This window comes from Hippoglossus stenolepis, chromosome 22, assembly GCF_022539355.2.
Source record: "Hippoglossus stenolepis isolate QCI-W04-F060 chromosome 22, HSTE1.2, whole genome shotgun sequence".
In the NCBI taxonomy this organism is placed as follows: domain Eukaryota; kingdom Metazoa; phylum Chordata; class Actinopteri; order Pleuronectiformes; family Pleuronectidae; genus Hippoglossus; species Hippoglossus stenolepis.
The window spans coordinates 5,206,625-5,219,123 of record NC_061504.1 but is presented as its reverse complement, the minus strand read 5'-3'; positions in this window follow the sequence as shown (position 1 = coordinate 5,219,123).

Below are 12,499 nucleotides of genomic sequence, written 5' to 3'. Positions count from 1 at the left end.
TTTAGTGATATTATCAGTATTGAGAAGTAGTTTAACTTAACTTGCTGCAGTGATGTCGACATTTACGTCATATGTGGTCAGAGGTGCAACACACAGAGTAATGTTAAATGTTATGTGTATGGCTGAAGTTATGTCATACAATTATTTCCTAAAATGTACATTTGCTCAAATGTATCACACAATAATAAACAGTCTGTAAACAGTAGAACAGAAAGTTCAAGTTTTTGGGGACACCATGTTTGGTTTAGGTATTAAAACATCCTGCAAATATTTACTTGATTTGCTTTTTAACTGAATCGCCCAAGTAATCTATTTGAGCCATGTTTGAGTTTATATGGTCTTATGAGACTCCTCCGGACATGGCTGGATAACTTTAAAATGTGCGGCGGCAGGACAACAGACCTTAAACCCTTTTGATGCAAAACCAATATCTTTGAAAATTCCAAAAAAGGAGGGGATTTTGCTAAGTTTGTCATTTAGAGAGGATTATGTCGTGTTATGTCGATGAAAGAAACGGTAACAGCCACGAGAAAATATCTTAGGTATTGTACAGTGGTCTCAGACAGTATGGAATTCCTAATGTAAATCCACACAGCGACCGACCCTCGGAGGATCCTTTATTAAAACAACAAGGACCCCTGGCACCACAAAGGGGTACACAGCTTAGGTTCTGAATGACTGCAGAGTCAATAAAAGAGAATTGTGAAGTTGTGTTTGTTCAGCTGGAGCTGCTGTCTCCTCTGCTCTCACCCTCCATGTGCTTTTGGATGTTCCTGCTCAGGTGCTGTGTTTCCCTCAGGTGATTTAATCCTCTCGTAACCTGGCATGACTGAGCAGAATTTGCTGGAGCTGATGTGAGCGACTGTGTGAGAAAAGGATGACTGAACACATGAACCGGAGAACAATGGACAGTGCTGTATTCCTATTTTGTAATGCCTCCGTAAGAAAAGAAAAAACACACTTGTTTATTTTGGAGATACATTTGGAGCCAAGTGTGCTTTACTGTTTCTTTGCTGCACTTCCAAGAGATCACGTCTCAGTTGAACTGCCATGGTGGTCAGCTCATCTTCTGTTTATTCCAAAATATGGAACACGACACACGGCATGATACATCACTTCCTCCTCAGCAGAGGATTTTACCAGAAATGCATGCGACACAAAGTGCACGTTTAAGTGCACAGCTTTGGTTTAAAGGTAAACAGACGACAAAGAACAGAAAAGTCTTTCTTTGCCGGAAAAATGTTGAATCATCCGACTTTGCTATCAGAGGGTGACAAAAGCACAAAGCTTTTCTACATCTTTGCCTGTTGGTGGAATTCTGCTGCATCACCGTGCTTTATCAACCTACAGGGTTGTGCAATGTCAACATCCGGTGTGCGATAGTGGTGTAGAAATGAACACAAGCTGCCGCCATAAAATGTCACATGGCCACATTGTTTTTTTCCAGGTATTTGCATACTGATGGTCCCCAGCCGCTGCAGGTACATATTGAACTTGAAAGAGAGCAGCGACTCAACCCGTAAAGGATGTAAAGGACCGACAGCACTCCACTGTGTGCTCATGACCTGACAAGATCTCACAGACAAACAGGCCACATGATGAGATGATACATGTTATATGTTATATGTGTGAGATGCAACATGCCATTAAACACATTTGAAATATACAATACATTTTTAAAAGAAGTGTTTGTTTTCTATATGTTAGCTTGTGCAATCTCTGAGTGGGGAAAACACGGTTTACTCCACTGTTGTCACTCATTCACTCAGGTGTAATCTTATCTAAACTATACAATACAGTCGTTTGTGCAAACTCAAGATCTATCAATCTGGAATCATGTTTACATTTTGGGTATTTTCAGGCTCAAATCTCCCACTAATGTCAGACATTGAGTTTTATTGACGACGTTCAATTCAGGGGCCACGTCCTTCGGAGGCTGCAACAAGACTGTGCAAATTCAAAGAATCCTGCAAATGCAGCCAACAAATGCGTCCTTCCACCCCTGAGCTACGCAGGCTCCACCAGGTGCATCCTTCCCGGCCCAACATGTCCCATGATTCATTGCGCTTCTTTGACAAACAGCTTTTCAAAGAGTGTGTTAGTGTGTTAGTAGTAGTAAATATTAGTATTGTTAGAAAGGGATCTCTTTGCAGAAATTGAATATAAAATAATACTAATGATGCTACTGATGTTCTCACCAGTGCGAAATCCTCTTAATTGTACAAACTGTTGTTTTCTATACCCTAGAATCTGCCCTAACCCTAACCCACTGTGTTTCCTGAATATAGGACTGGCTTAATGGGGTGGCACAGTGGTGTGGTGATTAGCACTGCGATGAGAACATTGTTTGAATCCCGGTTCGGCCGAGGTCGCTCTGTGGGGAGTTTGCATGTTCTCCCCGTGTCTGTGTGTGTTTTTTTTAACTCCTGCTTCCTCCCAAAGTCCAAAAACATGCAGATTGAGGTTTGGTTAAACAGAGACTCTAAATTGACCAAAGGTGTGAATGTGAATGGTGGTTTCACTCTGTTTGTCTAGGGTGTTCCACGCCTTTGTCCAATGTCAATTAGGACTGGCTACCACCGCACCAGCATCTTCTGCAAGATTAAAACTAAAAGACAAGACAGGGGTACAGAAGAGGAAGAAGAAGAAATAAACTTTATTCCCCCTGAGTCCGGCTGCTCTCCTTGGCTAAACCAGGACTCCCAAGTAATTAATCTGGGTCTAACCAGCTAAATGTGGGAGGCACGAGTGGCATTTGTTGGCCTCGCCTTGTTTGGTGTGGCTGTGCGCCAGCAATTTGCACTCAGACGGCACTATCCTCCACACTTTTAAACCGAATCAGATGGTTTTCTCAGACTTGTCTTGGAGTAAGAATGACATTTGTCAGAAGGGTTAAAATGTTTGAGCAAAAGATTCTCTTGAATCTGACTTATTCTGTAAATGCGGTTATGTATAGAGAGGAATGCCTAAATCTGTGGGCCTCTGAGCATTTGCAACATTTTTAGATTTCCGTACACTTTGTTCATTGTGCAAGTGGTGTTATATTGTCAGATGATCCATCAATACAAAATAAAATGCTCCGATTAAAAAAACTGAAACCTTGTATTCTACGTGTGCTGCTCTTTTAGGTACAATACATCAGGAAGTCAGGAGAGATTCATGACACCTCATATGTCTTCCAGGAAAAATAGTGTGTTTATATTTTCTCTGTGAGATTAATATGCTGCAAGCTTAATCAGCAGTCAGCCTCACATTAGTGTTTTGCCAAAGCAAGGTCGTTCTAACTTGAACGTGGTACAGATAATAGAGGACGTGGTTGGAGTTGAGTTGAAGTTGAAGACGAGTAAAGTCAATAAACGTATGTTTCAATCAGTTGGGGGACTAATTTGTCTCATATTTCGCTTCACTGTGTGACTGTAGATTACATAAACAAGTATGGGACCAGACGGATTTACTGCTGCTGCCATGTGACTGTTGTCTGCACGTTGAAGAGAAGATTACAAAGCAACAAATCAGTCTCGAGGTGTAGAACGATGCAACATCTGGACCAAACTATCACTTCACATCAATAAGATTAAACTAACATTTGAGTCATTGCCGACCTTCATCTTGTCTTTACTAAAAGTAACAAACATAAATCACTTAACACTTGAGCTTCTTCTTTGCACAGTTGTAAAAACTGAAAGCGCCACAATGTGCAGCTGAGTGAACTAAATGAAAATAACCAGGACGAAAGAAATATGTTGACTAATGACAATAATCCTAATGATATTAAACATATGTGGAAAGAATATGTACCGTCCAACCGTAATGCGTGATTAGTGGGCGTGGTCCAGTGCTGCGTGAGGAAGTGACGTGTTTATCCTTCCCGCGATGCACAAAACGCACGCAACACAGAGACGTTTCGCCCGGTCCAAGTTCACCCTTCCCCATGGTCGCATCAGGTCCTGAGATCACAAGTGTTCAAGCTGCTCACACCCCTATTCAATTTTTGGATTTCTATTAAGTGCAAAACCTATGTATTTCAGTTACTTTGTGTTAGATTCCCTATGACTTGGCCCTCCTGCACTGCATGTTGCATAACTGTGCCACAGACCGTAGAACTCCTCAGAGCCTGGTGCAGCGACTCTACTTTCTCACTTCCCCAGAGACTCCACACCACCTCTCGTACAACCTCTTGAAACTTCACATTCCATTCAACAACAGAGAGAGTGAAGCTATGAGGAAGTCTGCAACAGCCAGTGTATTATTTTGTACAACACGGATGGAGAAGTTAATGTTACGGTAAAAGATCATGCAGGCTACACTTGCATGACCTATGAGATTTGCAGCAGGTGTTGGTAGTGATACCAGGTTGTGTTTTTTTTTTTTTTTTCCACCATTGGAAAACAACTGCAGGGAAAACATTATAAAACACACAGTCACAATGACTCTGCCACACAGAGCACAATTATCAGCAGCTTTTGGCAACAGTTTGATATGTAGCACATCTGCTGTCACGCTGACAAAGCATTTATAACTTTGTCTAAGAAACGTCTCGGCTTGTGTGAATAGATTTTTAGTGTGGAAATACTTCAGTTTATGTTGGGATCAAGGATTGTACTTTCCTGTAATGACATTTAAGAAACGTTTTCACATCTCTTTTCTACTTTTTCACATCTCTTCACACATTATGCTTTTGAAACACACATCTGAGCACATCAGTGAACCACTACAACCACTGAAACACTTCCCATGTCGCCAAAAAGTGTCTCAAGCTGCTGTAAACAAGACTCTGTCACTCAGTGTACAATGAAACAAAAGATTCTTCCTCTTCCTCAATGTCTATCTCTTCCTCCTCCTCCTGCTGCATTCATCTTCCTCGCCAGAGCTAAAGGAGGCAAACGCCATCCAAACATGGCTCCTTTTGTACCTGTGGTATCGAGGCACAGACAGAAAACACCTGTGTAGGATGTTAGCTGAGATGACAGCCAGGTGTGTCAGCAGCTACACCTGTGAGAGTGAGAAAGTCTCAACTATATTTTCTCTATAAATATACACATATACACATTCCAATGCATATATGAAACCAGGTCAGATCAGATGAGTGAGGATGAACTGGAACCTCATGAAATGTATTTAAGAATTTGTGTAACTGCTGGTCTGAGTGACAACTGATTAGATATATAATAAATGGTCTGTATTTATATAGCACTTCTAGTCTTGAAGACCACTCAACGCACTTTACAGAACAGTTTTACATTCATTACATTCATCACATTCAAACAGTGCATCTATGTGCAGCACTTTTCTCTGTGAGAAGGGGCAGTTTTGGAGCTCAGTATCTTGCCCAAGGAGTTTGGCATGCGGAACACTGGGATCGAACCGACGACCTTCTGGTCAGAGGATGACCTGCTCAGCTTTCCCAGAGATCAGCCATCAGATATCATAACTGTGACAATATCGTCCTGAAATTTCATTTTTTTCGGCGTTCAACAATATAACCTACGATCAAACTGTTTGTGTGGCTGCGTTTACTGTGGGAACTCAAATACAGGGAATGTGTTCTTCCAATATGGAAAAAAACATGGACAGCAACATTTAAGTCTTTGTTTAGCTGTGAATGAGCAGCAGAGCTTGTAATTGCAGGTTCAAACAGCTAGCGTTCATTTGATCTGTATGCTAGTGGATTTATTCCGTCTTAAGAAGCATGTGATAAAAGTGATATTTGTTGTGGGGCTGAACATGTTCATTTGATGTCCCTAAAAAAAACTCTCCCAACCTCCCAAGTTGAATTCTTTGATACATTTTTTTTTCAGAGTATATTGGGGGGGAATCCCGACTTTGTCTCAACCCCGACTCTGGTCAACATAACAGGCCATTAGATGGAAGAGCACAGGTTAGCATACACACTAGAAATCAATCAGTCACATGTACTGTGTTGCACTGACCTGCTAAATACCTGCACTCACAGTAACACACATCCACAACAAAGTGTGGTGACTCACTGCAGTTAGAAAGTTATTTAAAAACCAAACTGATGTCTTTGTGGCGCAGTAACGTCTCGAGACATCATTCATCTGTTTTTAAACTGAATTCGTATGTTGGTCTGGTTCAGTCCAAACTGTCATGACTCTGGACTCTGACTCTTAAATGAAGAGTATTTTTACTTTTCACTAAGTCATTATCTGGATTTGCCTCCTGATTAAGGAGAGTTCCAGTTTTGATTATAGATTCCTTGTTTGATTTCCTGTGTTTATGAATGTGTTTGGATTTATCTTTTCTCCCCGAGTTCTGTTTCCTGTTTTATTTTGTAGTTTCGGCTCCTTGTGTGTTTCTGCCTTTACTTCCTGTCTTTGTCCTGTTTCCCGCCCTTGTGATTGTCTGCGCTTGTTCCTCATGTGTTTCACAAGTGTCGCCCACCCCTGCCTCCCCGGTGTATATAATTCTCTGTGCTTCCCTTTGTCTTTTTAGTGCGTCGTCTTACGTGGTCTTTGCACCACCCACGGTCATTGTCGCCTTCATCATCCCTCGCCTGTGACTCTGCTCTTGTTGCCAGAGTTTTGATTTGTACCTTAGTGCTTTTACTTTTATGGACCTTTTCCTTTTTGTCACAATCTTGCCCAATTAAAAGGAGACTTTTTGTTACACAATTGGTTCTGGATCTTTGTGTCCTCCTGCTTCCACTAAACATGACATAAACATTAAAAATTGATTTAGAAAATCTATAAAAATATATTAATTAATAATAAATTTGACACCAAAGCTCCACTGGCAACATCACAGTGACAGCTAGCACACGGGTAAGGTAGTTAGCGCCTCATAAAAAACACAAATTTTACATTTAACCAAACAAATATGGTCATTATTGAGCTTTGGAGCTTTAGGGAATGAAATGTGTTTCCTTTGGCCAGAGCCGCGATTTTCACGTGATCTTCTTGACAACACATAGACACTGTCCTCAGCTCCTATCACCACAAACTCTCTTGATGTCTTCGTCAGTGTCTTCTCCGTGTGTCACCGGGAGATATTTGTTTTCTTTTAGTTTTTTACATTGTTGCGTCTGTCGCGTGTTAGAAACATCATCAACCCCCCCACACACTCATTGTGCATTGTGAATCCCCCACTGTGCTCTCACATCGGATTCTCCTGCCTATACTAGGGGGCCGGGCGGAGGAAGTCCGCAGATAATCCGGAGGCTCTCACTTGGACATTTGCGCTCACACCTCCTCCAGAGAAAGTGTGGAGAATCTCAGGAGTTCAGTTCATGTCTGAAAACAGCTATAGAGATGCACAGACTTCAGAGTGGTACACACCTTCTCCTCTTGTTCTTTGCAAGAAGGTAAACCAGTGTATTTCCCAAATTATTGTTAAAACTGTTTAAACAAGGTTTTACCATTGGTGTAAATCATGTTTTGGGTATTTTAGTGTAGCTTAGTCATTTTGTTCACTGAAGGACTTCTTCATGTTCATCTTCCTTCCCCTCTGCTCGCCTTTTGCACTCAACATCACAGGCCCCTCATGTTAAACCGCTGTCTCAATAACTCTTAATCATTGCATCATTATTTTTCTGTAAAGCTCTGGTATTTCTTGGAACTTTATGAGTGGTCTGTGGGAGTAGCATGTCTAATCCTGTTTATAGAAATGTTTCATCAACCTCTCTTGAAATTCCTCTCTAACATTCTTTTGGCTGCTTTTACAGGGACTGTGATTATCAAAGACCCAAAACAATCTGTATTATAAAAGCTGCCCAGACACTACCCTCAGTAAAAGAAAAACATCAGACAGCAGTAGTCCAAAAGTTAGAGTTTGCTATTTTAATTCCCACATTTGTTGAATTTGTTTTTTTTGGTCACATTTTTATCTTTTACCTTTATATGGAGCTTCTGAACATTGTTTTCCTGTAGCTGACACTTGGCATCATGGGCGACACCGCTTACTGGCATCCGGGCCCTGTTTGTGTCTCCTCACTTACAGCTGCAGACAGGAAACCGTCACAGACGGAGTATTTCATAAAGCTTCCTGTTTGAAAGGACATTACCATACTGAGACAAGCAGAGACACACAGACCAGAGGGGAAATCAGAGGTTATGTATTCTTTACTCAACGGCTAATTTATGTCTAAATTATAACATTTTCATTTTAGGGCCAAAAAAATACACTTTGGACACTTAAATCTCTTCTTTCTCTCATCGACACTGACCTGCTTGAACCAGCATTTATGAAGATTTTTTTTTTATAATAATATGATAATTACAAAATCCATATTTCCATCTGCCACATTAGCTGAATTAACACTTGTTGGATTACATGTGGGTTACATCCTGGCATAACCGTGGACATATGAATGAAACTAAATGAAGGCTAACGGCAGTCACAAGTCTGTCAGGCTGTGTGTGTGTGTGTGTGTGTGTGTGTGTGTGTGTGTGTGTGTGTGTGTGTGTGTGTGTGTGTGTGTGTGTGTGTGTGTGTGTGTGTGCGTGCGTGCGTGTGTGTCAATGCTACAGAATCTTGCTTTTCAGGAACAAACCTCACTCTAAAGAGAAGTTGTGTACTTTGTGTGTGTGTGTGTGGATAGCCTCCTAATCTGCTGCAGCACCACTAATTCCATTGCCCTAACTTTACCCTGCACTGTGAACCGAATTACCTGTATATGCCCTTTTTTCTTTTTTTCCTGCCCACTGGTAGCATGAGACATTCAGACTCAATTCATGTTTTAAGAGCTACACTATCATGTACAAATACACAAACACACTCATATCGCCCCACAAAGCAAACAGCTTGAGTCGTGTGAGTCGTGAAACTGAAATAACTATCCGCACAGTTTCACCTCTTTGGCCAAAAGCAGTCATTATGGAGAAGGAAAAAACTGAACAAAAAAATGTATAGTGTTACATCACTGACAACACAATGTGTGCTGGTTAAAAGCGAGCAGCATTTGTGGAAATTCATTTAAGAGAAAAGGAAACACTGGGAAATTTGGAAAAAAACCAAGAAATCATTCGATATATGACAAAAAATGTTAAATACTTGGCTACAGTGGAAAAATTGATGTGGTAGTAAATGCAAAATGTGACTAGGTGCAGTGGAAACAGACAGAGAGCATGAAGTCTCAAACTTATACATCTAACTGCACACAACTGGAGAGTTTTCATTTCATTGAGAATTTATCTCTGTGTGCATTATCTGAAGCATATGACACAAGTGTATTTCATGTGTCCAAATCCACTTTTAGTAGTTAAATGGTGGTAAAGCGGTTGCAGCTTCAAGCGCATGGTTCAAGAGTTTTGTAAGTCGTCAACTCGCCGGGTGCACTTGCAGTTTGGCGACCGCATCTCTGCAGAGGAAAAAGTTTCACTTGGCACATGAGCAAAACCTCTTTGCACCGGCCCATGTAGGTGCTCATTACTGCCTTGATAATAACAGTGAAATACTGTGCCACTGACTTCAGACTTAGTTCTTGTTGGTCAAAAGTGCAATCGCTTTCTATTGCCTCAAGATATGTGCCAACAATGTGCCGGACCACACAAAACGCCCATTGCCTTTTAAACAATGTGGACACTGAATGGGAAAATGACAACTGTGTCGGTCTAGCAAAGACAAAAGGCGCCCGGTGTACGATAGGAGCATAATATTTAATCTTCATAATAGCTGAAATTAGCATTCAATCACATTTCTTTTTGCAGATTTTCAGAGTTCTTGTGTAAGTGAAGACGAGTGTAACTAATTTACTAACGAGTCTAAGTGATGATAATAACCACAAGTGACATGCTTCAATTCCAATAATGTGGAAATTGCATGAAACTGACAAACAGAGAAATAAGTCTGATAGTAAGAATTGTACTTGCATGACCTCCGACACATTTCTCCTGCCTTTGTCTGTGTTTCATTCTCATTGTGAGAAAGCGCACATCCCGCAGCAGCCCGGCAGAGGTGGTCAGGGAGTCAGCGGGTTCACAGGGCCGACCGAGGTCCATCCTGGGTGGAAAGTTTTTGGAGAGGGAGACCAGCGGCCTGCCCCCCCTCCTCCGGGGCCCCTAAGGCTAACGTGATCCCCCCATTTGTGCTCCTGTCATAAAGAATGCGCCCGCTAAACCACTTTCCCACCAGTAAGAGGATTACTAAGGTAATGCTGCCAAATCAAGAGATGCTCCAGCACATCTAGACATTGGAAAGCTGAATTTAATAACTCATGTAGAAAGCTGGAGAGAGATTCTACCCTGTGGATCAAACTGGGCACCCTACTCTGATATTTGGCGTGGAGATGCTAGCTCAGCATCAAGGCCAATTCTATTTAAAAGGAAGAGAGGTAAACATTTTACCTGAAATGCAGTTTTCCGGGACCTAACATTGATCTTTACTTTCTACAACCAACGCAGGATAGTTGTGGCATGAAGTCTTCAGTGCAGCAAAAAAGTGTTTTGCAGTTTTGCTCCTTTTATAAAAAAAGTTTCTCTTACTTTTACATTTTTGTCAACAATTATTTGAGCATTTGTCCGCTTTGTACTTCTCTTGTGTTGACTATTTGGTTAAACCCAAACTCTTCCATTAGCCAGCCAAAAAAAACAAGACACAAGGAAGTTAATTTTTCCATGTGACAGTCGACTCTTTTAACTTGCCAAGAATCCAACCAGGAAACGTTCTAGGTACTTTACGTGAGTTCCCAAAGAATCTAGCTCTGCAGTGTCTGTGTCATAAGTACAATTTATCAGGCCGCAGTGACAAACAAGCAGGTAAACAGAGTTCTTCAGGTTCTTCAGAAGTTGTGAAAAGTGAAGTACAGACTTCCCCAAAGTCTGCCATGTTGAACCACTGTGTTTCTACAACAGACAAACATTGGCTCTGGAGAGGACCTTTCATTTTTCATTAAAAACATAAAAAGGGAGGGGTGAGCAGTGAGGGGAGGGGTATTCAGTCGGCTGAAATCCTCAAACTCACTGCTAGATGACACTAAAGTCAACACACTGGTCCTTTAAAACAGCAACGGTAAATGGGACCTCTAGTTCAGGACATAATTCTTGTCAAATGTTTGTCAGGATATTAAAATACTATGTGATTGCGCCAGTGTTGTTGAATTAAGTTTCTACATATAACAAGAGATGATGGTAAAATGTTGGCTATTATATATAAAAACTGAAGAGTAAAACCCTAACTTTTTTCTTCCCAGTGTGAATTATGCGCACTAATATCGACGCGAACATTTTGATGTGAGGGGATTCACATGGGAACCTGTAGGGAAAATCAAACTGTGATTTTGGCATTTAAGGCAAATCCACTGGAGCGCAGTCCGACCTGTGAAGACACTCCAGTGATGGTTGTTGGGTTCTGTGGGTTTTCCCACTGTGTTAGGAGGTCGTGTTTAGCTAAGGAGTGTTTACGTAGTGACCCTGATCCTGTCACAGGCCTCACGTCCGATCAGGATCAACCATGCATCTGTGTGAGTGTGCGTCTGTGTGTGAGCGACATGACAAGGTTTCCAAAAGATAACTCACTTCCTCTTTGGCGACTTGTTTGCTTTTCAGTCTGATGGCCACTAGCCTCTTTTGTATCACCAAAGTAAAATGGCGGCTGCATTCACGCACCCGATGCCTGTCAAACAAAAAGGCCACAACCACAACATGTATAAACATGAAATGATGTCTAAAAACCCTAACCCAGTGACCCCTCACACATTTGACCCCTGCAGATCTTTGCATTGACTTTTTGTTCACACCAAGAGCGGGTGGAGAAAAACCCAACAACCTTTATTTTCCGTATAAAGCATAACTGATCATGAGATCTCCTCCTGGGGGAAAAATGAAAGATAAAGTTGTCCGTCTTTATTGTAATACGGATCCTCCTTAGAGGTTAACTGTTCCAGGAATACGCACAGTGGGGACGGGGTGAGTAAGTTTGAGAAGCAAGAAAATCCATGGTCTAAAGTCAGGGAAAATGAAAAGTTAATAGGAATAGCCAGGAGTGGAGGGACTAGACACAGGAGGGGGGCTCAGTGGGAGACTGGCACAGTTAAACCTGATGTTCTGGGAGGTATTCAGTCGGCCAGTGGACAGTGGACTTACATAAGAAGTGGACAGGAGGTTGTAAAGTGTGGGGTCGTCAGATCCCATCCACGTCTACTCCCGTGAGAAAACTGGCACAGAGCTAATTTAAGTAAACTTCTCCTGCATCCACAAGAATCCAGAAAGATGGAAAGTTTAAAATGTGGATAACATGTTCACGACACAGTTGACTCTTTACATGTGTTAATCGTGTGTTTTGTGTATAGTTCAAAATTCCCTCAGCTTTTAGCTCTGGTTTGGCCTTCACCAAAACGCCAATTAAAGATGCCCTCACTGGTTGTTAGCTGGTAACCTTGATTGTTCTCTTAATGTTTGGTGCTTGGCAGGTTACTTACAGAGGGTTAGAGCCGTTTGGCTCGAATCAACTGGCAGCTCAAGAGGGAAAGGAGGTCTATGAGAGCATTGAGGCTGAACCCAACATTAAAGGTGTCAGAAGTAAAACGTAAATAAGGAGCTCAAAG